Raw genomic sequence first — 23,646 nt, forward strand, 5'->3', positions numbered from 1 at the left:
CAGTAAGAGCCCAGACTTGAGCCCATCAAACATCTCTGGAGATATCAGAAAATAGTTGTCCAACCCTGACAGAACTTGAGGGGATCTGAGAAGAGCAGCAGAAAATCCACAAATGCAGCTGTCTGAAGCTTGTCATCTTAAACCCAGGAAGACTCAAAGGCTGTAAATGCTGCCAAAAGTACTTAGTTAAGTACAGAGTAAAGGTTCTGAATACTTGTGTTAATGTGATATTTCAGGGTTTTTTTTAATTTTAATAAATTTGCGAAAATTTCTAATATCCTATTGTCGGCTTGTCATTCAGGGATATTGAGTTTTGTTTGATGAGGAAAAAATTTTTTTTAATGATTTTGGCATAAGGCTGCAACCACAGTATAATGTGAAAAAAGTGAAGGGGTCTGAATAATTTCAAACTGTAATATATACATACATATAAATGTAATATATATATATATATTGTGACGGACAGCCGGGTCCCTGCTGCATATGTTCCGGGGGAGCCACCATGGACAGCTCAATACCTCCCCCGGGACGCTTGGTGGCAGCCTTCCCGGCCGTTATTAGTTTCCCCGTCTCCCACGTGGCTCCATGGGACATGGAGTCCTCCACAGCCTGGTTGGAGATGGGGTGACCGCTAGGGGGTGCTGTCGAGAGCCAACAACCCGGTTGGACGAGTTATCAGCCCCACCCGGAGGTGCAATCAGGGTTAGGGTCAAGCACCTGGGACACTTCCGGGTGGACTATAAAACGGGCCAGCCTCCCTTCATTCGAGGCCAGAATCAGGAGGAAGAGGACGAGGTTGCCTGGGAGGAGTGGTGGTGCCAGGAAGGGTTGTTAAGACAGTGATTGTGTGCTTTTGGGACTGTGTTGGGCCTTTGGGACACGGGGAAGACGTGCGCCCACGGGTGAAGAAAAAATAAAAGCCTGTTTATTTTACATGTGCCAATGCGTAAGTCTGTGCCCGGTCGGGCGCTATATAGCGCCTTTTACAAGATATATATATATATATGTACTCACACACACACTGTATTTATTTATGTGGCCGATTTAAGCCTATATCTATTTCTCCTAAAAGCAGGTTTGTGGAACATCTGTATGAAAAGTTCTTGAAAGCATTTACACCCCACGGACCATTGCCCTTTCTAAATACCCTGTGGGTTTACCAGCAACACATGTACACTGTATATTACCAATGGTCTTTTGCCGCATTTCTTCAAGACAGAGTATGTTTAAAATACACTTTCTCGGCTGAACTAAGGGAGTAATTTGTTTTGCATGCCACATTAATCCTTTCCACATTTTCTTGACAGACCTGTCACAATTCCACTTGTGAGGTTTTCTCTTTTAAAACACTGTTATAGGAACAAATCAGCAGGGTAGCTGACTCGACGGTTTCCCTGTGGGCAGCAGAGAAGGCCGGCTGTCGTGACAATAACCTTTGGGTTGGAAATGAAATTTCTGAAGCCAGTGTGTGTGGAGGGGGTCTTTCGTTCCTCATTGATAAGGAGTGAAATTGTGTTTTACCGCTGTTAATGATTGCACACTGAGGCTGGTAGTCTCGTTATGTCCTACTTCTTTGTGATGTGAACACTTTAAACCAAACTCCAGATTGGTTCATTTACGGTAGTAGTAAACAATATTCATATAAAAGTTAAATATGGTGCAAAGCTTAGTGCTGAGAAGTGTTTCCCTTCACTTCATGAGAAAATCATGTACAGCTGCTCAAAGGGGAAAAAAATGAGTCAAAAGATTAAAAAAAAATACAAAGAGAATTGGGTATGCTTTTTTCTGAGAAGGGTCTGCAGATTTTAAACTGGAGCCACATTTCCAAATAAAATAATTTATTATGTTAAGAGTGTTTTTTGGCATCATTTTAAGACCTTTAAAAATATGGAAAAATTCAGCTTTCTTTTCTCAAAGTAGTTAGTGCAACTTTACTGATTTTTGTTGGTTAAGATGTTTACACATCTCAACAGAATTAAATAAAGATTTTATTAAGTGAAATAAAATTTCTCAATGTTATTTCAAGTTTCCAAAAAGATTAGGCAATATTTCCCTACTCTTTAAATTAATCCTGCATGTTACGAGTCCACCATTATCATGCCAGAGTTCTTGTTCTGGTCTCCTGGGGCAAATTAGGGAGATTCCTTTTTATGAATTAATTTCTTTCCAAACTATTGGTTTCAGTCTTTTTTTTCCATTGTTATGCAATGTACTTTTATGAACAAAAATCTATTTCTTTAATTTTCTTAAATATATCCCCTTAATGTCATTCAGAAATCCAAAAACGTAACAATTGTCTGCATTTTACTTTTCTGTTAATTGTATTCATATATCTTTTTTGACAGCTGAATGTCAAATCATCAACAAAATGAATCTGTTAAGTCACAGCAGCAGGTTAGATGAATAACGTTTCCCATCTTTTCTTTCCAAAACTCTGCCGATACTTCCTCCCTGCCATTTGTGCCTTGGCTCCGACTCGGCTGCAGACTCCGGATTCAAATGTGCTGTTACAATGGCTGACTTTTAGATGCCTTCTCAGGGTTTCTGTCAAGAAAATCCCTGTATCTCACTTTTGGGGTCAGTTTTGTCCATCTATACCAGGACTTTAGGCAGCTGTCAAGATACGTGTTGTCCCATTCAACACAAACTGGTGCCATGTGTGGGCCTATTCTGGCCTGACTACTTGCTAATATTCTTTGCCTTAAAGGAGCAGCACAGTCTCTTCTGTTTCAGCTAGAGAACATACACTGCCACTTATCAGTGAGAAGGAGTCATGACAATCCATCATGACACCGCTCGCTCTCAGTAAAAATAGGGTCAGACATCACTGGCGTTAAGCCCCTGGTGAGTTTTTTTAGTTTTTGCCTTCTCTCCATTGTGCCAAAATCTTTCTCACACAATGTTATCCTCTGACATTTTACTTCCTCTGATTCTCCCAGGGAATATCACCTTCTGGCTGTTCTTATATGCAGAAGTAAGCTCTGTCAATGTTATTCTTTCATTTCTGAAGTTGTTTATAGTCAAGTACTGGCAATTTCTCACATTACGAGTGCTTAATAATTCACCGTAGAGATTCTAACCACTGTGACGCTCTTCTCTCCACTTGTCCTTTTGTGACATTGACTGACTGATAACTTATTTATAGTGTATGTTTAATTTGATCATGGGTATGAAAACCTTACTGATGAAATATAGCAAAACGAGGCTTCATTATATTTAATGATGATTTAAGGATTAAGATGCTAAGTGACAGTGCAGACAGTCAAATTGGATATGAAATGGGAGAGAGTTACGCATTAATAAAGTCTGTGTCAGAGCTAACAAGGTGTGCGAAGGATAATCCTGTTTATTCATACTTTCACATGTTGTGTCAACAAGCAACATTAATAATGGGAGAACTTTCTAGAGAATCTGTATATTTTACACATCTTGCATGTGTTTTGTAGAATTCACATCAAACTTCCATAAATGATAGCATACATTAAAGTCATGCAGAACCGTGTGATTTCACTGTACCAGAGTGAACGTTTCGTAAGAAAGATGAGATAGAAGGATTAGTTCCTTTTTTCTTTTGTTTTTCTAGATGTTTACTATGTCTGGGTGTTATGTTGATTATGGGCAAATATCTTTAATCCAGATGCACCTTTTTAAAGTTTAGCGTAATGATAGAATTGTATGGGTGAATAATGTAAAAGCATGTGCTTGCTAACCATCTAGACCTTTAAGAATCTATGTAACTCGAGTTAAGTGTCAAAATGAATCAAAAAGTTCAATGTAACAGGAATACAAAGGAAGGAAATGTATGTCTGGTTAGCAGAAAGGTGCAGTGCATGGTTTGGGATAGCCCACTGCATTTAAAAGCATCATGAGTCATCTCCTGTGGGGGATTACGGAAGAAACTCATCGTCTGAAGCTGTTCGCATGCGGGCTGAGCCTTTGCTGGAAGACCCTGATCTCCTCTTATATTTTACATTGATGAGACATACCACCAACGTTTTGTTTAAGAAGGGCCAATTGTGACGATGTGGGTTTGGCTCCACGCTCCCATCACTGTTTGGAAGCCCTTCAACCCAACACCATCGGTAAGGTCACCGATGAGCTAGACAGTTAAAGCAATAAACAATTGAGCAAGGGGATGGTTCAAAAAGGTGCATAGTGCTTTTATTAAAATAGTTAACACAAACAGTGTTCAATAAATAGTGCAGTGATCCAAAGTTCAATAAATAATCCATTAAAAGTCAAACGTGGAGGTAAAAACAATAGAAAAAAAAACCCTTTTAAAAACAAGGTTAAAACGTTCATTCAGGAAGCAGTTTTTACAACCAACAACAATGCCGAGCTCAGTGCTTCTTTTCGTTTAGCGTCTCACCTGCTTCTCCCATACGGGCCCTTCAACAAGCGAGACGCTCTCTCTGCAGCTGCCCTTTTCTAACTCAAACACAGGTCTGGAGACCTCCTGATCCTGGCTTCGGTCTGGCACTCATCTTAGGCCTGACACTTGGACTCCTTGGACGCCCATACCAAGGACTACAACACCAAGCCTCGCGACTCCAGCTGCCTTTCCGGCCTTCTGCGGCCAGTCGCCTTTCCCTGGTCACTCACGCTACCTGTTTGCTCAGCGGGAGCGACTTCAACGTCAACACCTGGGTGTCGGCCTAACACCCAGCTTCCTCGCAGCTGTCCACGAGCGCTCGTTCTCTCGCCCACACGCTCCGCGTGTCTGTCTCTCTCTTGCACCGCCTTGCTTCCTCACTCCCTGTAACCTCCGTCCTCTTTTCCTTTCACTCGTTCTTTTTTCTAACCGACTTGCACTTTTTTTTATATTGCGAGGGGCAAAAGCAGCTGCAGCACATTAGCCACGGGAACAATCACAGATGTGGGCAGCCCCTCACCTGTGCACTTGGTGAGAAACGCCCACACCGCAGATTGTCCCGCGACTTGCTACGACTACTACGCCCCCTCACGAAGCCACGAGCGCGGTGATTTAAAAAAATGGCCTTTTCTCAACGAGCTGTGGACCCATAATACCACACCAATGGAAAAGGCAGACGACACCTGGTAGGCCATAGCCTGTGGTGAGTGGCCTGCGTAATAAGCACTGTACCTTACCTGAGTAAAATGGACAGCGTTTACTTCTGAACTATGGAAGATAATTAACCTTAGTACTGAACTATTCTATTGTTTTAGGAGTGTAGATTGTTTTTCCATGTCTGTATGCATGTCTTGTAATTTCTAGTGCAACATTTTGCTGTGCACTGATAATAATTTACAATATATTTCTAAAATGTATGAATCTGGCTTGATCATATGTATATGTACTGGATGAAAGGGGATTAAGGTTGGGTAATCAACCACTCCCGATCAACCCTATTTCCTTCACATACATTATAGGCATTGTCTACAGTTTTTTGCTACACTCCATCTGGGATAAACAACAGTTTGCTCCTCATTTGTGTGAGGAACAGATGGAAAAATACAAAGGAACAGACAAGAAACTCCTGATGTCTAGTAGCAAGCGATAATCATCCAGGAACGTACAAACTTCAACAAAGAAAACCACAAGCTCCTAGAAGAAGACTCGGCCCAGAATGGTCAAGTCTAAAGAATGGTCATGTGATTCAGGGGGCCCATAAAGTAGATACATACAGTTTATGACTACAGATATAAACACTTTAAACATTTAAAAAAAAACTCTCCACTTACTGAGGAAATTTCTAAAGTGTGTATGCTGTCAGATATTATTGTGTTGTATAAAAAGGGTGAATGGGCTGATCTAAATAACTATAGACCTGTAAGCGTAACATGTATCACAGGTAAAAGTGTATGTCTAGAACAGGAGAGTTAGCAAACAATCAACAAGGGTTCAGACGAGAAAGTTTGTGTTTTACTAATATGCTGGAATTCAATGATGAAGCAACAAAAGCATACGATAAGAGATGTGTATATGGTACTATTTATCTTGTGTGGAATACCGGCGGTGTACAGCTCCGCAAACTAGGACACAGACTGGCACAGAGACATCAGTCCAAGGCACCACACGTTTATTTCTCATGGTGCCGCACTTTTCTCTCACTGATGATGTGAACTGGTCATCAGACATGGACACGGATAGTGAAACAGATTTACGTACAGTATGTCCAAACTGACGTATTGAATTTGGTTGTGTGAAGCTTTAGCATGGTGCATCAGAGGCCGCATGACAAAAAGCCAAAGTAATTGTGAACAAGTGCAAGGACATGCAAGATTTTAGTCCGCTAAGTACTATTCACAGTGCTGTGGCTGTCAATGTTTGCGTTGGGGGAAATGTGGAAGTCACTAAGCCTTGCGCTGTGCAAGTCTGCAGATATAATAAGGGGCACGTTGATCATGCAGGTCAGGCACTAGCAGTTTACTCTCTCATGTGCAAACAATAGAAAAATATTTTAGAGAAGTGCCAAAGAAACACACTTCTGCTGTCCCGATTCCAACATCAGGCTGTGCCTTGGTGACTTCCTCCAAACATATCACACAAAGAACGTGGACTACATCTGCATCAGTACAGCAGTAGACAGTAGATAGACCTTTTCTGCTGTATTTATGTTGCCATTTTGGTATTTACATGTTTCTATTATACAGAATAACACTTTTTTTTTGTTGAAACAAATTCAACTTATTTGGCTTGTTTTCCTAGCTAAACATAACACTAAAGAGGCTAAGTAAATGTAGATTAAGAGGTGATTTTTCTGTGTACAGCTTCTCATTAAAATTAAGAGGTGACATGATTAAAATGTTTAAATTATGGGATTATTACAGTAGATCCCAGCTATTACTTTAAAATAAATATGTCAACAAGAACACTGGGATATGGCTGAAAACGTTTTAAGGGCAGATTCCTCGTAAGTGTTAGTTTTTACACAAAGAACAACAGACACATGGAATAAATTACCAAGTAATGTGGTGGAGAGTAGAATTTCAGGGACCTTCAAATCTCAACTTGATGGTGTGATGATCTGGAGTCTCAGACACGGTGTACAGGCTATGAGGCCTCAAAAAGAACTCACACATCGAGACTGGGCCTTTCCTGGTATACCCTGAATAGACCTCACCTCAAGCAGCAAGACCCCAAAATGTGTAGGTCCCACCTATGTCCAATATAGAGCAAAAAGGAGTTTGGCATAAAATACATTAAATGCCCCAAACGATCTCCAAGTGCCTCTCGTTAGGAAAAGGAAAATTACAAAAAAAAAACGTAGCTTGAAAAACATTCCACAAAATAAGTCTTTATAAATAAGAAAAATTCATTCAAAATATACAAAATATAACAAAAAGGCTTAAAAAGAACAAAAAGGAGTAGCCTAAAAGGCAGTCCTAGATGAATAAGTAGCAATACGGAAACTAAAGCTGAAATCCAAATAAACAAACGAAAACCAAAAGGCACTAAATACAATACAAAAACATACAAAAGACTCTTATAACTTCAGTGCCGAACCACAGAGGGTGGTCTGTCGTGACAGCAGGGTGACCCCAGCTCTTGGGGTACCACTCACAGAACACATTTAAAGAGACAGAACACAAATAAAAATAATAATAAATCTAACACACACAATGTCCAAACATGACAAACAATAACTCAAAAATGACAATAAAACAACAATAAACACAAGCCAGGGAAAAAAACCCTGGTGGAAATATAACAGATGTTATTTTCGATAATCTAGGACAGGGGTCCTCAATCACGATCCTGGAGAGCTGCAGTGGCTGCAGGTTTTTGCTCCAATCCAGTTGCTTAATAAAAAGCACGTATTGCTAAAGTAACACTTCTGCTTCACTTTAGTGATTTTGAGCCCTTATTGCTTAATTTTGTCTTAAACAGCTATTTTAATTGCTCCTTATTATCAATAACATGCAAATGACAAGAGAGAGCAGCATTTCTCCATTTAGCTTATTTACATTTACACCTATATGTATTTATCTGCACTATTGGGTTTAATTAAATACTTGGAAGAAAAATGAAGAGAAAAAAGTGAAGGACTGAGAATTACTCGTAGATTTTAGCCTTCAAATCATTTGCATGATAGAAAGGGAAAGAAAATCTAGGATATGAGAATGACCTGACATAGCAGAGTTAATTTAATTTCATAGCTTGTTAGTGCTTTACTGGCAAGAATTGCTTTCTAATTAAGCAACCAGGTCAGAACAAAAACCTGCAGCCACTGCGGCTCTCCAGGACTGGGACTGAGGACCCCTGATCTAGGTCAGTGTTTCCCAAACTCGGTCCTGGAGACCCCCTGTGGCTGCAGGTTTTTGTTCCAACCATCTTCTGTTTGTAATTGAACTCCTGGGCTAATTAAGTGAAATGTTATTTCCCAAGTTCTGTGTTTAGGGAATAATATAGAAATTAGAAAACTACGTTTGCTAAAAAAAACAAAATATTAAAATGTACCAAACAGTTATATGGGAATAATGTATTTTTTTCTTTTTAACAGTATTTTCATCTGATTTTCATTCTACTTTTCTAGTTGTTCTAATTGTTTAATTAATCCATTATTTACTAATTAGAGGGTCTCACTCTAAAGAAGTTACAGCCTTTGATTATTCCGTGTTGTTTGCTAGCGGTGTCCGCTCTGCTCATTTTTAAGTTGTCATTAATAAGATACAACGAAGAAGGAAAAACTGCACAGAGAAAGGGCAAAATATAATGAAATCAACAAAAGAGATTTAAGCATTTAAATCTATAGCAAAAGCAGAAATATTTATAAATGTCTTATAAATGTAAAAATCATGCTGCTGTGCTTTACTGAATGTGGAATAAAAGAAAAAAAAAATCCCAGCTAATTAAATGAGATCAGTGCTATCAGGTGTTGTCACTGATTAGGAATCTGGTTGGAACAAAAACCTGCAGCCACAGGGGGTCCCCAGGACCGAGGCTGGGAAACACTGACCTAGGTGAGCAGGGTGGACAAACTTGATGGGCTGCATGGCCTGTTCTTGTCACAACTGAAGGCAGCCAAGGACAATGGAACTACAGTATGTCTGGGTGTAGTCAAAGGCTTTATGGCAAGTCGCTTTACCTTGCAACTGAGAGAGCAGGCAAGCTTGAGCCTCGTAAAAACTAAGAAGCTGGGAGCAGTATTTAAAGATACCATCTGGTTGAGAGCAGGGCACTGATTGGGCTTCATTTCACCCTGTGATTGTACTGTAATTTGCTGTTATAAAACACATCCCTCTTTTCAGTGATGGAAACTCTATTAAAGAAATGAATGTTCTGGTTGCTTGAATGCCCTGCAGTGGCCAGAACCATAAAACATTTCCTTACGTTTCCTAATGCTGGTGACCTTTTTTTCCCATTTTCAGCGGGAGTAACGTTGTATAGTTTTGTTTAACCACAATAAAATGTAACGTTGAACATTTAATGTATTGTTCTTTAATCCAGTATATGAGTTAACTTTCCAACCTAAAGTCAATTTCACTGAATGTGAGTGGAACGCTAGCATGGCCATTCGCATTACTACCTCAAAGTACTTTAACTCCCTCCGTGCTCAGCAGGCCTGAGTTGAGTTTACCCCGCTCTCCACTTGTTCATGTTGCTTGATTGTGAGAATTCTGTTGTTTTCACTCAGTCCAAATACATGTTACAAGACTGAATTGAGTCTAAAAATTCTTACATTTTGAGTAAATGCAAGGAAGTGTCTATTATTGTGAACTGGGGGGGGGTTCCATCTTGCCTGGGACTTCCATCACTCACGTGCAGTTGGATACTGGACTTCCTGTCTGGTCGCTTCCAGAGGGTCAGGCTGGGTTCCCACACCTCCACTGCTCTCAGCCTCAACACCGGGACGCCACAGGGTTGTGTGCTCAGCCCACTCCTCTACACCCTCTACACATATGACTGCGTCCCCACTCACCATAGCAACAAGATCATAAAGTTTGCGGATGACACAACGAGTCATCTCGGGCAAGGATGGTGAACTGGCATACAGGGACGAGGTGAAGCTGCTGTCAGAGTGGTGCAGAGTCAATAACCCGCTTCTCAACACCACAAAAACGAAGGAGCTTGTTATTGACTTTAGAAAAAACAAAACTGACATCCAGCCACTTATCATTGGCGGGGCCTGTGTGGAGAGGGTCCCGGTGTTCAGGTCTCTGGGCATTGAGCTGGAGGATGACCTGACCTGGAGCACCAACACCAAGGAGCTGCTGAAGAAGGTGCAGCAGAGGCTGAATTTTCTGAGAATCCTCAGAAAGAACCGTCTCCCCAAAAATCTGCTTTTTGCCGTTTATCACTGTTCCATTGAGAGTGTGCTCACGTACGGACTGTGTGTGTGGTACGGCAGCTGCACTTCCTCAGAAAGGAAAGTGCTCCACAGGGTGGTCAGGAAAGAGGAGAGGACAATTGGTTGTACCCTCCCCACTCTGGAACAAATCTACACCTCTCGATGCCGCAAAAACGCAATAGACATTTCACAGGATTCATCACATCCCGGTCATTGCCTCTTCCAGCTTTTGCCATTGGGCAAAATACAGAGATACAGAGCAATGAAAACCAGTAGAAACCGCCTTAAAAACAGCTTTTATCCAAAAGCAATCATGACCCTGAACTCAGAATAAAACTGCTCCATATCATTCTCCCAATGTTCAATATAGACCTTAAGTTAACCAATGCAATTTGAATATTTTGTAAAGTACTTTTATTACTATTCAGTTTGTTATTATTTTCTCTCTTCTTGTCTTTTTAACTCTTATGCTTCACACTGAGTCGACTGCACCTTCAATTTCATTGTTCCTTTGTAAAAGTGACAATGACAATAAAGATCTATCTATCTATCTATCTATCTATCTATCTATCTATCTATCTATCTATCTATCTATCTATCTATCTATCTATCTATCTATCTATCTTATATCTGCCATGACTTTAATGTAATTTCTTTAGAACAGAAAATGGACCAATGGATGTGTTGATACAACTGGATATTTACGAGAAGAGCCGTTAATAGCAGCAGCAATAGTAGTGTCACTTGTTTGACTTAGGAGTGGGAATGCAAAGCAAGTTTTGAAACAAGCATATCATTTAACTGTACCTTTATTCATATTTATATCTAAAATCGACAAAGATCAAGAATATGTATTGAATACATAAATGCCAAAATAGAAAAGTGTGCTCAAAATATGAAAAATTAAAATATCTACAATAAAAGTATCACAATTAACTTTTAAAAGACGAATATATGATATGTAATTTATTGTTACATATGCTGCTTTTGTTCATGCTTTAAACAAACTTACGTTTGACATGTTCGTTATCTTACTTTCCCTGATTTCACATATGGAAGTGCCACTGACCTGCAAGAATCTCCAAAAAAACATGAATATATAATATGGCTACCACTTTTCACTTCCTATAATGCATTTCTTAATTTGCTTTCCACACAATACATAGGGCCATTGAGGAGCTAAGACAAAATGATGTACCTATCCTGCTATGCTTTGCAAATTATAAACAAAAAGATCCACCACACGTGAGTTTCCCCAACAACAGCAGCTGTGACAAACATGTACTTGTAAAATCGTGTATTTCTGACAGTGGGGACCATGAAGAGAAACCACAAGGGTACTGAGAAAGTGTCAGCACAGGAGCATTAGTATTGCCATACGTTTTTAATTTTCTAAAACCTATCCTCGCAGCTACAGGTATCAGAAAGAGAAACCTGGGATCTGTTTAAAAGTTCAAGACTCATGCCATTTGACTCTTTACAGGTTTGTTTTAATTTTCTTATCACAATTTTCTTTTTCTACCTACAACTCCAATCAGTGCTCAGGATATGTGGGGTTTGACTAACTGTTCCTCTACCAGCTTACTCACTTTATTATTTTCTTCTTTATTACACAAGAAAAATCCTGCCTTCACTCTCTACTCATTTCTATGTCAAGTATCTTACAGACCTCTTCTCTTGACTCGCACTTGGCCTAGATACCTTTTCCTTCTCTCCACCTGCCTGTCAAGGATTAACTTTTTTCTGGATGGCAATTGCTCCAGAAACCCCAACTACCAGTACACCCAGAAGAGAATTCTGCATAAACTTCCCTGCTGCATGTAAGTGACATTTGATATGCCTAACCCCTGACCCTCTTTGACATATACTGTATGTCATCTTTGTCAATCTGGCAGTTTTCTCCACATGTTCTAACAGTGGTCTCCCATTTTTTCTCTTGGTCTTACATATAGTATCAGGTTAGGTCAGGTTGGGGAGCATGCTCTGGTACAGCATGTTGTCACACCGACCACACTACGAAACGGGATCCTGTTCGGCAACACCCCAGGCAGACACACGGCCCAGTCCCACCCTTCAGAAATGACCATCTTCTGCCACAGCCAGGTGTTACATGGGCATCTCCTTGGCCTGGTCCAGCCACTTGGGTCCTCAACAATGAGGATCCTGTGAGCCAGAAATCACACAACATGGCCATAGTGCTATAACTGACACTCCCTCACAATGCAGGTAATGCAGTGCTAAAGAAGTTCAGTCTTTGTCTCAGGTCACTGGATAGCCTCCATGTCTCGCAACCATATAACAAAACAGGAATCTCCAGGTCTCTAAAGACTTGAACCTTTGTCGTTTTGCAAAGATATGGAGAGTGCCACACACCCCTTTCCAGTGACCTCACAATCCCCCCCCATGCTCTCCCAAACCGTCTACTAACTTCATAGGAAGAGTCTCCAGAGACATGAATGTCACTGCCGAGGTAAGTAAACCTCTCAACAAGGTTGACACTCTCTCCGCATACAGACACACTGCCGACGGCTGTGCCCAGGAGATCATTAAATGCCTGGATCTTGGTTTTCATCCAAGACACTCACAAACCAAGACACAGACTCCTCACTCAGTCTCTCGAGAGCCCTGATTAGAGCCTCCATTGACTTTGCAAAGATTACAACATCATCAGCAAATTCAAGATCAATAAATCTTTCTTCACAAGCCAATGGACCTCACGACCCTGCAGAACACCCAGTCCATGCAAACATTGAACAATGAAACAAAGAGACATATAGTATTGTCTTTCTTTTATTTAAATGTTCTTGTACTATTTTCCTGCACACCTTCCTTCTTTTAGACCTCTCTATGCTGCCTCTCTTAATCCTCATCAATGTAAAGTATAGTATACTGCCTCAGTACCAATTGTCCATGCCTATGGGAAGGATACAGAGTTCATTACTATTGTTGACAATAAACAGTTCTTTTTTTACAATTTAATTCACATTAAATTGTTTGTGTTGATGTTGTATTCAGCACTTTAATTAAAAGTTGGACCACATCTGCTCAATTGTTTAAATCCTGGCTTGGTGCTGCCCCAGTGGTCTTCTTCATTTTGTCAGTGTGGTACGAATGAAGTCCGTTTCCCCTCCTTTTCTCTGGGCACTGGGGTGTCTCATAACAGTTATCCCTTGGCTCAGGTTGGGATAGAGTAGGACAGGGTGAGGTACTGTACATTCACTTGGGCTGGGTGTTTCTACTTTTATGGCTTTAGTTCTTCGTATATTCCCTTTTGTTGTACTGTTTTTGATTTGACTCAAAATTTGGATCATAGAAAAAAAAGAAATAGAAACTGAAGAAACTGCATCATTCTTGGATTATTTTAATTACAAAGTATAAAAAATGATAATAAAGAGTGCACAGGGAGTGAGTGATTGTTTTGGCGGGTAGTTGAGACTCACTGTTTAGTTTGTAAACCTGGCACTCTTCTACAAATTAAGGCCTTTAGGACCTGAAATTATTGTTTTATATTTTATTGTTTTGTTTTTATTTGCCAAAGGGTTCATTGAATGTGCCAAACAGTGCAAATATAAAAAATATTAATTGTTCATATAAGAAGAGGCTGCGGTGGGTTGACGCCCTGCCCAGTGTTTGTTTCCTGCCTTGCACCCTGTGTTAGCTGATATTGGCACCAGCAGACCCCCGTGACCCTATAGTTAGGATATAGCGAGTTGGATAAGAAGAGGCAAGGTATGTTCTTGTAATGAGCTGTTATTATCAGTAGGCTGCGCCACTGGGTCCCTAAACCCCAAGACAAAGCTACACAGCACAGTCCTGGGTTCAAACACAAGATATTTCCTTTTCCACAGCAGTACAATACAATAAAATACGTCCTCCCACGTAGTCTGATCCACACTCCTCCCAAATCTGACTACTATATAGGAGAAGACTCCCTCTGGACCCAGGAATACTTCTAGTGCAGCAGCATTGCACCTTGGAAGCACTTCTAGGTCATGTGGAATTTCCTCAAAAAAGAGGCATGATTCCCTGGTAGCTCCCCCTACCAACCCCTAGGTCTGCCTCACGATTATTCGTATGGTAGTTCCCCCAGTAGGATACTTCCACCATGTATACCGGGGAACGCATAATCCCAGTTCACAGACACTTTCTGTTCCTCTAAGCAGACATCCCATCCGTTAGAGAGCCAGCACCTATCCTGGCTGGTACACCATTCCATCTTCGACTTTCCATTCTGTCCTCCCATCCCAGTAAGGAACCAGCACTCAATCTATTCGGGACATCACTCCATCTGTGTCCTTCCATTATGGCATTCCTCCCTGGCATAGAACTATCATTTATCCAGGTCAGAACACCAGTCCACTCCATATGATACTCGCACCATGTATAACATATGTATATAGTGTCAAATGAATAAAGTTAGTACACCCCATGAAATGTTTTGTCTTTTTTAACATATATGGAGATATCACGAATTGACCTTCACTTAAACAGTAGCTATTGGTAATGGAGGTATACATTACAATACTATACAACTTTTTTGTATAGCGCTGACTGCAAGCGCAGAGCACTGTGAACAGTTTTCAGTTAAAGTATAAGTATAGATTACACTAATTACTAAATTCAAAACTGGTACACATATTGAATAAATGCTGATTTGATTAAACACACAAAAACAATGTAGAAACTGCTTAAACATAAACAGAAACCAACAATATGTGTCCATTACTTAAGTGATGAACTATGGCTGGTTGACATCAGAGGAGATTAACATTATAAACAACAACAACAACAACATTTATTTATATAGCACATTTTCATACAAACAGTAGCTCAAAGTGCTACTAAAAAGAGAAAGAGAAAGTCCTAATCCTGAACACCTTGGCCCACTGGCCGCCAACCCCTGCCTGGGTTTTCTACAGTGGAGTGATATTATATAAGAAACATTACGCCACATTTACATTTTGTGATTTATTTTATCATTTAAGTAAACATAAATGCAGATTTTGAATGTGGAAAAAAAATAAGTACATTTATCACTACCACTAATGCATATAATCTGGAGTAAATGATTAAAACATCACTAGAGAGGAACTCAGTAGTACCTGTCTCATTTAAACCTCTGACATTTAGTTTGGTTTGCTTTTTGTTGTTGTAAGTGTGTATTGTCATTATGCCAAGATTGAAAGAGCTCTCTGAAATCTTCAGAAAGAGGGTTGTCTTTCCAGACACAAGTCCAAAATCAGACTGCTCCAAGATGGTGGTAGAACCCCTTTTTAGGAAGCCAGGGTAGAAGAAGTGAACTCAGGGCCTGGAACCCAGATGTGACCTCATTGCTGGTAGTCAGATCGGTTGAGGAGAAACGAGAAGCATAAGTGACAGCTCCCACCCTTGGCTCGGAGTGGAATTACCGTTCAACGAGCCCTTAAGTTGTCCCCCAAGCACACGTCTGGAAAGGGATTTATATAGTCCTTCAAACAACTGGAAAGCAACCATTCCACTATCTGGAAGATCATTTATAATCTGGACCCACCTGATTTTAAATATTTGAGGCAGTGGTAAATGTAGCAGTGTGTACTTACTTTTTCCACATATGAAATTTGCATTTATGTTTATTCGTATTATACAATGGACTAAAAAATATAAATGTGATATGATGTTTCTTATATTATAACACTTCTATTTATAGATGCTGTTGAAATGAAGATCAAATCTTGGTATGTCTGCATATGTTAAATAAGTAATTTTATATTATGATGTGATGGTTTTAAGTCATCTGTGTTTTCCATTGTATAAGGTGAAACACTGAAGATATCTGTATGGAGAAAAACAACCTGGAATTCTGTGTCCAAACAAGGCCTCTGTAGCTCCATACATGTGGTGTCGATGTATACACTCCATAGGAATGTCATGTCAGAGGAGGAAAGACTTTCATTCGGATCAAATCCACAAATATGTTGTGGTAGCTGTAAGAGAAGAAAAGATCAGAGCTAAGAAGGAAGTTGGAAGCTAAGTATGCAAATGTTAGGCTGATAAGGTCTAAATCTGGATGATGTATTAGGCAGAAGTCCGAATTACAGCAACAACATCCAAACTGGATAGTGGTGGATATCATTTTGGAACAACATTTTCATTACAGCCTAGCCTGAGTCAGAAGAATTAATGAGGCAAAACTTTTTTTTTTTATTTTGGAATTCTGTTGATTTTTAAAAAGCAATAGGCGTTTGAGTGGGAACTTAACCTCATTTTTTAGAAACCATTTGAAGGAGCTGTATCTGGACTGTGTTAATTTCCCTGATATTGAGGATGGAATTAAGTTTTGGAATGTGACTGTTTGAAAAATATTTGCTCTGATTGTGTTTTAACTGTGTCCATTTCTATGTAAATATCTAACCGATTACGTGTTTGGAGTGTTAGTTGGTTGTTAGGAATATTTGTTGTACTAAACCATCTAATGTTTCAGGTAAGGATTATAGAGTCCTACCACATTAAGGTGAACTGAACCAGGAGCAGGATTAGTGGCATGGACTCTAGTGAGTTAGGGACTGGACTGTTACACTCAAGTAAGTTTAAAAAAGTCCCATTGAAAGTCTTACCTTACATTCTCTATTATAGGGTCACTAGAATCAAGGATCACGCACACCAAAAGAGTTAAATTTGAAATATTTAGCATAAAGAATGAAAAATAAGAATTGGTAGGAAACCCATTTAAATTTGAGGAGAATGTTTAAACTACATACGAAGTGGGGAATAAAATTCAGGTCCCTGGAGCTGTGCAATGGCTGCACGATATATTGCAACTCTGATCAAGTAATTTCATTTAATAGATGAATTAACTCTGACACATTAGAATTGCTTACATTTGTCACCGGGAAGCACCTTAAAATCACTTATGTAAGATTTAGGAGCCAGTCAACATGCTGAGTTCATACTTTATGCATTGATCCATGCGAAATAAACACATTCTAGACAGTCAAAGTTGAACGAGATGGAAATAATTGGTTTAGGCAATTTGGAAAACCACCATAGAAGTGAGATATACTGTACTACATGGCCTTTTGTAAGGCACAGTTTGCTAAACTGACTCTGTACACTGCACCGTCTCCTTATCGTCTTTTTTTAAAATCACTTGACTATTGAGCTACTGTTTGCATGCTGTTTCTGTATAATATCATATAAACTCATTGAGTGGCATTTTGAGAAAACAACATTACCAAAACGTTTCCCACAATTTTCACATGTATGACGAGATGTGCAGTTTATTATTTTATTGGCTTTCATTTGTACGCATAACTTGTAATGTTTTTCATGCCATTCATCCTGCCTATATGTCGTCAGCACACAAATCTTTGCAGACTGTGGCTGAGAGTCTCAGTAAAACGATGGTGGAGGTTTTAAAAGGAAACGAAACTGTTTGGTTGGCATGCGATCAGAAATCACACATCAAACAACAGATTCAGCTTTGTGAATAGACATCAAATTATATTTTTTTAAGTTAATTAATGTTGTAAATAATGACTTTGAACATGAATACACATTGGACTAGTTGGAGTTATAGTTGTATCTTATACAATTCAAGCAAAATCAGGGCTGCAAAATGTACATGTGTGTTTGTTATAGAAATAAAATGATTATTGGCTGCATGGTTCATTTAAAGCACATTAAATCACACTGCAAATATTTTCCTAATGGTAGAATTCTACATGAAATGCCACAGCTTCTTTCTTCACACAGGTATGTATTCAGAAATTAGGACAATGATACATAGGATATGGGCTCTTCAAACAAGATACCAGAAAAGACGTTTTCCCATAATACTGTGCTTTTGAATTGAGGCCTGGATTCTTGACCACTGAATGAGGGGGAGACTCCCTATACCTTACCTTATTTTATGTGCCTCAGGGAGGCTGCTGTTTTTTGTTCCCAGGTTATTCCTGGCTTTGACATTAATTTGTTTCCAAAGCACACACTTGTATTTCTTTTATGTTTGCATATCACCAATCTGAAATGTATAAATTCTGGTTGTCAGTGATTGCCCACAGTGTGTTATTAAGAAGTGAGCAGAGTGTTTTAATCGGCATTTTTTGATAAGTCCGACTGTAATGAATCCATATGTCAGCGTTTCTCAACCTTTAAGTATTTGCGACCCGAGTTTTCATAACAGTTTTAATCGCGCCCTCCCTAACATTTTTTTGAAATGTAGATGCATATTTTATTATACAGTACCTTCTTAGCTTTAATCAACATTTATCTAACTCTATATTTATTGTTCTAGTATCAGAATGTAGTTTAAGTTCATTTGTTTTGGTTTCAACAGATGTTTTTTTCATATTTTTGATTCTAGTTTTCTTATTTTCACATCTTTGTGCCCCCCTTTTTGTTACTTTGAGAACCACTGCCATATGTATCCATGGGAAGAGGGATCTCTAAATTTGGTCCAGTTTAAGGAATCCAACAAATCCTTTTTTTCCCCCACTGTCTCTTTATTCCAGTACTGTATCACTTTTCCACTTCGACTTTTTTGCTTCTAAGCTGGAACTAAGAATACCGGCTGGGCACAGTAGCGGACGATAAGTGTCTTTTATTTGGATGTAATAGTAATCGAGAGTATTAACACTCCTGAGGATATTTAGCATAAATATACAATACATTTACTTTGGTGACAGTGCTAGTGCTGGCTTGAAGTGGAGAATAGATATGAATTACACAAATACTGGAGGAGTCTTTTAGAAGGGAAAATGGATGGCACTTTATCATTAAATCCTCCCGTGAGCAGGATTTTGAGATCCTTTTAACACCATGCACCACACAATGTTTAACATAAAATGCAGGCCTCTTTCTCTGCTTTTTCCTCAACAATTCAGTCTATTCCAAATGGTAGATGGAAAAATCCATCCATCTGTATTTCAGAGTGCAGTGTCTTAAAGGCCAGCCATATTTTTGAGAAACAGATGATGAAGTGTTTCTGTGCTTTCTAAACTCGGCTTTCTGTAGTACAGAAACATTATAAAATGAAAGTGGCTCTTTAAACGGCAAAGTCTTGAAAAGTTAAATTCATTTGTCTCCAGCAGAATTGACTGTTTTAATACTTTACGGCCAGGCTGTTCAAATCGTTCATTTATGACTCTATAAGAATGGCAGCAAGATTCATAATTGGAACTAAGACGTACAACCACATAACCCCAGCTCTTAAATCTCTTCACCGACTTTCAATGAAATTTCCAGTTAACTTGGGTCCCCTACATTATTTTTTTCAAATCTTAAAAATTTTCTTTGTAAAATGTTCAGTATTGCCAAATGAAGTACAGCAGGTTTCTCCGTTTCGTTACGAATGATGCACGTCACTATGTTTCTATTCTATTCACTCCTTTAACTAGTTCTGGTACTCCTTACTCCAAAATGTCATTAATTAAATTAGTAAAGCTCTAGGCCCTAAAATGAGTGGATTTCAAACATAAAATCAGTCAGTCATTTCGCTGCATTTGTATTTCCAGTAGAATCACTAGTAGGTCTTTCTCCCTTTGTATTTCATTTGAGCACTTTATTAACTCTGGGTCTATTTTTTTTTTGTTTACCTTGATTCAATTCAATTTGGCTTGTTTCTATATAATGCTCTTCACTGAAAGCTGGCTCAACATTACAAATATTACAGAGCAACAAAAGATATCAAACTTTCTAACATTTTCATGAATAAGCCCTCCAATGAAGAGTAATATAGAGAACCGTGATGTGCATCTTGGTGTTATATGATTGTTCTCAGAGGAGAAAACCAAATACTGTACATGAAATCACACATAAAGCATATACTGCCTGCTAGAAAGGAGCTGCTTGCCCCCTCTCACACATCCCATGATGCCGTGAGACACATGCTGGGGTCCATAAGTGCAGTCTAATCATAGGATGGCCTCGTGCTGTGTGAGCAGCCATTGATGTTTGACATCTCTTGATGTCTGTAGCTTGATGAAGGCAGCAGAGGCACCAAGAACCACAGCAGGGTAGCAATGAAGTGAAAGAAAATAGGAAAGGGTTAGGAACAGCTGTATGATTACTGCCACACATTTATGTAAGAAAAATAGCTAACAGAAAATGTTGCAGTATGAACAACCCTAATCAATAGCGCTAATAAATGGCTTCATATGCTAAAGCAATCAGTCTTTAAATGCTGAAACCGATGGGGCATCCCTTTTGACTAGCAGGCAGATCACTTCAAAGTTTCGAGGCCCTGTAGCTGAAGTTTTATCTACTCCTTTTTTATATCAAAATAGTGAAAAAGTAGTATTAAACATCAAAAACAATGTACCATCTATTAAGCACACAGAATTTATTGTCTGAAAATATTAATATTAAAGTGAAATGAGGACTACACTGCACCACAAGTAACCTTACATACTGTAATATGCCTGTCAACCCCAGGCATGGCCACTGCAGGGGAGAAAAAATAACAACACAATAAAGTTAAGCAGATAGGAAAAAAATCTAAATAGAATAAATATATACGTGTAAAGGACAATACATTTGGATAGTTTGTCAAGGGACAAACCTGAGGCCACAGGTCCGCCACGCCCTCGACCCTCTGCAGTTCGCATACCAGGAGAAGGTGGGAGCGATGGGAGGATGCCATCATCTATATGCTACACCGATCCCTCTCCCACTTGGACAGAGGCAGTGGTGCTGTAAGAATTATGTTTCTGGACTTCTCTAGCGCCTTCAACACCATCCAACCTCTGCTCCTTAGGGACTACCTGGTAGCATGGATCGTGGACTATCTTACAGACAAACCTCAGTATGTGTGTCTCAGGAACTGCAGGTCTGACATTGTGGTCAGCAACAAAGGAGTGCCGCAGGGGACTGTACTTTCTCTGGTCCTGTTCAGCCAACATACATCAGACTTCCAATACGATTCGGAGTCCTGCCACGTGCAAAAGTTCACTGACGACACTGCTATCGTGGGCTGCATCAGGAGTGGGCAGGAGGAGGAGTACAGGAACCTAATCAAGGACTTTGTTAAATAGTGCGACTCAAACCACCTACAACTAAACACCAGCAAAACCAATGAGCAGGTGGTGGTTTTTAGGAGGCCCAGGCCCCTCACGGACCCCGTGATCATCAGAGGTGACTGCGTGCAGAGGGTGCAGACCTATAAATACCTGGAAGTGCAGCTGGATGATAAATTGGACTGGACTGTCAATACTTATGCTCTGTGTAAGAAAGGACAGAGCTGATTATACTTCCTTAGAAACTGGCATCCTTCAACATCTGCAATAAGATGCTGCAGATGTTCTATCAGACGGTTGTGACGAGCGCCCTCTTCTACGTGGTGGTGTGCTGGGGAGGCAGCATAAAGAACAAGGACGCCTCACGCTTTGACAAACTGGTGAGGAAGGCAAGCTCTGCTGTAGGCACGGAGCTGGACAGTTAGACATCCGTGGCAGAGCGACGGGCACTGAGCAGGCTCCTGTCAATCATGGAGAATCCACTGAACAGGATCATCTCTAGACAGAGGAGCAGCTTCAGCGACAGACTGCCGTCACTGTCCTGCTCCACTGACAGACTGAGAAGATCGTTCCTCCACCACACTATACGACTCTTCAATTCCACCCGGGGGGGGTAAACGTTAACATTATACAAAGTTATCGTCTGTTATACCTTCACTGTTATCACTCTTTAATTTAATATTGTTTTTTATCAGTATGCTTCTGATGGAGTATGTGAATTTCCCCTTGGGATTAATAAAGTATCTATCTATCTATCTATCTATCTATCTATCTATCTATCTATCTATCTATCTATCTATCTATCTATCTAAAAAGTAACAAGATTACAGGCAATTGTCAATCAGATTTCAGTATTCAATTACATTTTTTCCCCCAGATAGACACAGATTTGAGTGAAGCTTTCTTAATTCTGCCCGCAGAACGCTCCTACCTATAAGGTTATAAAACGATGTTAACTCCTGCTATGACATCAGATGATTTCCATTGTGAAGCAAAAAAGAACTTGGCTGCTACAGAGCTCAAGGAAGAAACATTCATTTAGTAAGAGGTAAGTGATAGAATGAATGTGTCTAATAGGATAAACATTCACAGACAAAGAAAAGCAGTCATTCAGCCCAGAAGATAAAAGAAAGCAAAAGGCAGACCAGAAGGGAAAGAGAGGTGGACATATGCAGACATGTTTTAGGTTTAATAGGAGGAAAAGAGCAAAAGAAAGGGTTTGGAGCAGGTCCCTTGGGAAAATGCCCCAGGGGGTTAAGGTTAACTTGTGAACAACCTGAAATTGCGTATAACAATGGTTGGGATGTCTAGAACATGGCTTGCTGTTTCTTAAATGATATTCCAACAGAAAGGTAAGGAGGCAGAGGGAAAGCACCGAGTCCAGATGTTAAAGATTTGAAGAGAATGGCAGGACAGCTTAAACAAAACAGTTCAAAGCAGAAATTCGTTTACTAGTAGGAATAAGTGAAGCTGAGAACACATCGACTGGATGAACAGGTAACTGAACTTGAAATAAATGAATAACTTAAAGAGAGAATGGAGTCACAAGAAAATGAAGGAAAAAGGATGGGTAATAAATCACAGAATTCCTATAGTCTTATTATCTTTTAGACAACCTGCAGTTTTCAACTTATAATATACACATTATTACTCTGTTTTCCTGTTTAAGAGCTAAATCCATTCACTACTTTATCTATATATATATTGTGGCGGGGCCAAGTCCCATGCCCGGCCAGGACGCCCCTTCTACATATATATATAATATTTGTGAATTTCCCCTTGGGATTAATAAAGTATCTATCTATCTATCTATCTATCTATCTATCTATCTATCTATCTATCTATCTATCTATCTATCTATCTATCTATCTATATATTCTGGGGGAGCATCCATGGGATCCTCAGTACCTCCCCTGGGATTCTTGGTGGCAGCCTCCCTGGCAGTTCTCCAGAGCCCTGTTGGGATCTAGGGTGGCCACCAGGGGGTGCTGCATGGATCCCAGAGCCAGCCTGGACAACTCTACAGCCCCACCTGGAAGTGCAATCAGAAACAGGTGATCAAGCCCCTGGAGCACTTCTGGGTGGGCTATAAAAAGGGCCAGCAACCACCACTCTGGGCCAGAATCGGGAGGAAGAGGACGAGGTTGCCAGGGAGGAGTGGTGGTACCAGGAGAAATGGTTGTGTTTTGTGTTTGGAGTGCTTTTGTGTTGTGGCTGGGGGGTTCACGGGGAAGACGTACCCTCCAGCTGAAGAAAAATAAAGTCTGTGTCTTTTTACACATGCCTTAGTGTGAATCTGTGCCGGGTCGGGTGCTATATAGCGCCTTTTATTCACAATATATACAATATATAAAATTAAACATCTGTCTGTCTGTCTGTACATCTGTCCGTTTTTCACGAGA

The sequence above is a fragment of the Polypterus senegalus genome, chromosome 15, assembly GCF_016835505.1.
Source record: "Polypterus senegalus isolate Bchr_013 chromosome 15, ASM1683550v1, whole genome shotgun sequence".
Taxonomy (NCBI): domain Eukaryota; kingdom Metazoa; phylum Chordata; class Cladistia; order Polypteriformes; family Polypteridae; genus Polypterus; species Polypterus senegalus.